Consider the following 3,470-nt stretch of genomic DNA (forward strand, 5'->3'; position numbering starts at 1 on the left):
CTTCTGTTTTCTGCACAGAATTCAGGATTCTGGAACCTTGGAAGTCTACAATTTGCTGACAGCCACAGAAGAGTGACTTGAATATTTGTGAACAACTCCTACTGTTGTCATTCCATTGATTTATTTTTTAATCCTTTTTTCCGAAAAGTGCTGTAAGAAATTGCAGAGACTGTCTCATGGAATTTTGTGGTTTCACAATGAAAGAAGGGGAAAGCAATGACATAGGGCAAAACAACATCAATTAAAAGAAAATGGAAGGTTTCAAACTTCTATGTAATTCATCTGCATTGTCATTAAACTCTTCCACAAAAGAAAAAAGTGGGCAGCTTATGGAAAAGTAATTTTTACTCCGAAACTTCTAAGCATGGTAAGAATTTTTAATCTAAGGATTTGAATCGCTTATGATAATATTTGTCAATTTTAGTATACAAAACCCCTCATTCTTAGCTTAGTTACAGGATAGCATGTCTATGTATACTCATTGTATAAAGTAGGTCATATTGCAGACACAAAACAGTCAAAATGATTTTTAAGTAGGTGGAGTGCTGTCAAAGAGAGTTATAGACTTTACTATGAAGAAAGTTGTTTACCTGATATGAATGTAATTTTAGAGTATTATGACATTCTGTACTCTAGTCATGTTCTTCAGGAATATAGAGGAACAACTTTGACTTCGCTTTCCAGAAAGTTTCTGGAAAATCTAGTTGTCGTAAGGATTCAAATGACATATTAATGAAGCTTTTGCCAAAAGCTATTTGTCATTAATGTATATAAATAAATAAATAAATAAATTTGTAACTAAAAATAAACTATGCAACACACAGTGAGAAATGCACTGATTAACATGGTTCAAAACCTGTGTTGTTGTGTTCTCCCTTTATTTCAGCTCCGTAGGCTGAAATCCTCTCTGCAGTGCTGTCTGCATAACAAATCCACAGTGTAATATCAAGGTTCCTCATCAAGTTCTAATACGTGTTTTCACAAAGTCCAGTTCTCCTATTATACACCCATTTTATGGATGGCATTTTTAGAGGAGTGAAAGCTGCGTGATTACTGCTATGCAAACAACATTGTTATGCCTAAGGCTGCTGTACTGCTCACTAGAGTAGGCCAGTAACAAATTTGATCTTTTTATGTAACAACATATTAGCCAGGACCTGAAAGCTGCTTTTAAATTCAACATGATACATCAAACATGACTGAAATAACCATTTTCAACTATATTCAACTATATTTTTGAAGTTATTATACTTCAAGGGAGCAATCAGGAGTTAGTTAACCAATGCAAATTCACAGTAGGGCACCTATTTGAGCAGTGAGCTTCTGTAGAACAGTTCAATTTTTATGATTTCAGGATTAAATGTCAGCATTAATGTCCTCAGTCTTTATGAGGATACAATGCACGTATCTTCAGAAATTATAATTAGACTATTCAGATTAGTGAATTTAGTTCAGTTAGAATTTTTTAGGTTTGTTATTAATATGATACTTGCAGAAAGTATGACCAGCAACTCCTTGAGCAGTGTAAATGAAGGAGTTTCTGACTTACCGTTGATCACTACTACCTCTACAGCCATAATTGCAACTGGCATGTACCCTGCCATAAATGACAAGACAGATGCATATGTGAATACCTGTTTAAAGGTATTTGATATATATACATAGTTTTTTTTCTACAATAAGCAAAACTTGTATATTTATCTGCTTTGCATTTTTGAACATCAGATGCACCATCGTCTTGGTCAAAGATTGAACTGCAAAAATTTCTGGAGGATAAAAATCAGTCAATGCTGAGAAATAAACTCCTACTATAAAGGTAAGAAATCAGCCCTAAAGAATCATCTTGCAGCCTAAATGTAGTAGAGCCATTCATTAATTGTTTGCAAATAATGTTTAACATGAAATCTGAATTTATCAGGTGGATTAATTATACAAGCTCAAAAACTGAGCTTTTAACTATGGTTGTTTTGTTAATCCTAATTTCACGGCGTGATGAAAGTTCTCCAACTCCAAAAGTTGTAAGGTTTGGGGGATCTTTTTTATTTAATTTAGGGGTTCCATTTTTTTCTTTTTTTGTGAGGGTACAGTAAGTGCTGGCTTTACTGTATAAAGAAAGTACGTGTTTTAAACCTAGAGTATGAAAGAAGAAGAGGGTAATGAAATAAATTCTTAACTGATACACACGCTAAGAAACCTGTTGGATTGGCTTTTGTACTGTATGAAGATCAGGGTTGTATTTGTTCCCTTTGCATGTGTGTTCCCTTCTTTTTTTCATTACTCAAAATCCTTTGTTGGGCAAAAACCTGATGATCCTGTCATCACAGGGAGATTATAAAAGAATAACATTAATTACAGGTATAATTGAAAGAATACAACTAACTGAAATAAATAGAAGAAAATGCTAAGTGTTGCATCTCGTGGGGAGTCGAAAGAGGCACTTCTGACTGAAGAAGCAGTGCAGATGGATGACTAGCAGGCAGGTGTTGCTTAACACTTTTTGGGAACTGGCAAATCATCAAAAGAAAATATAACTGAAATGTACTCTAACAAAGAATCAAACTCCAGCAGATCCTGCTCATCTGAAATGTTTAATGTGTCATCCTCATTCCTCGAGCGTAAACCTGCTCGAATGTGATGAATAGCTGCAGCTTCTCAACCACCAGTACAGACTGGATAAAACTTTGTTTCAAGTATTTATAAACTGCAGCCTTCCAGGTTAGTACTTAGTTCCTTTAGTTCTGAAGTTGTTTGGTAGAGGAATAAATGTTTTTTCTTCCAGTCCATTAAGGAGATTATTTTTCATCAGTCTGAAATTGCTTCACTCCTTTAATCATTGGAAGCTTTATTGCTAAGCCCTTGCATGAAAGAAATACTAAGTCTGAAAAGTTTCTTTCAACATTCCTGCCTGCAAATGAATAGTAACTTTATTTAAATGAGAAACAACACTTTTCTCTTTATATTATGAAGTGCAGTATTAGAAGGTATCATTTAAAGGAAAACTTCTCTTGAATCTTTATTAGTAATGCCCGTATTAAGATCATCAAATAGCCATGTGAGATTTTATCTCCCATTTTAGAGATGAGGCCCATGTGAGATGTGTACTTATTAAAACAGAGGCATTGGGACTATATTGCCTATCTGCCAAACTGTGCAGCACCTACCTGAAGTAACTGCGTTTTTTAATTATGTTTTATGATTAGAGCAGCTTCTTAATTTTCTGGTAAGTTCCCCAGCTTGTCTTTTACTTGTCTTCATGGCACATTTTACAGGTAGGTTTTCAGCAATGATCCTACATGCAGGCAGCAAGCTTCGAGCAAATGGCTGAGCTCTTTCCAGGATGTATGTAAGATATTTCAGGAATATGCACCTCTTGCTCTCGGACAGGAAGCATCTACTGAATTTCTTACACAGGTGAGACTAGAAACCCAAAATGAGGAGAAGGTCACAGCTGGAATGATTAGCAATGCATT

At 34.9% G+C, this 3,470-nt stretch overlaps 1 long non-coding RNA gene across 1 annotated transcript; it reads left to right on the top strand.

The window, feature by feature from the left end:
- Window positions 1-213: 213 nt before the first annotated feature.
- On the top strand, window positions 214-2,464 carry LOC311209100. The gene is made up of 3 exons (XR_014618370.1): window positions 214-367; window positions 1,726-1,816; window positions 2,356-2,464. It is a non-coding gene; the product is annotated as an uncharacterized lncRNA (long non-coding RNA).
- Window positions 2,465-3,470: the final 1,006 nt, after the last annotated feature.

Source organism: Netta rufina, assembly GCF_964035555.1.
Source record: "Netta rufina genome assembly, chromosome: 4".
Lineage (NCBI taxonomy): Eukaryota > Metazoa > Chordata > Aves > Anseriformes > Anatidae > Netta > Netta rufina.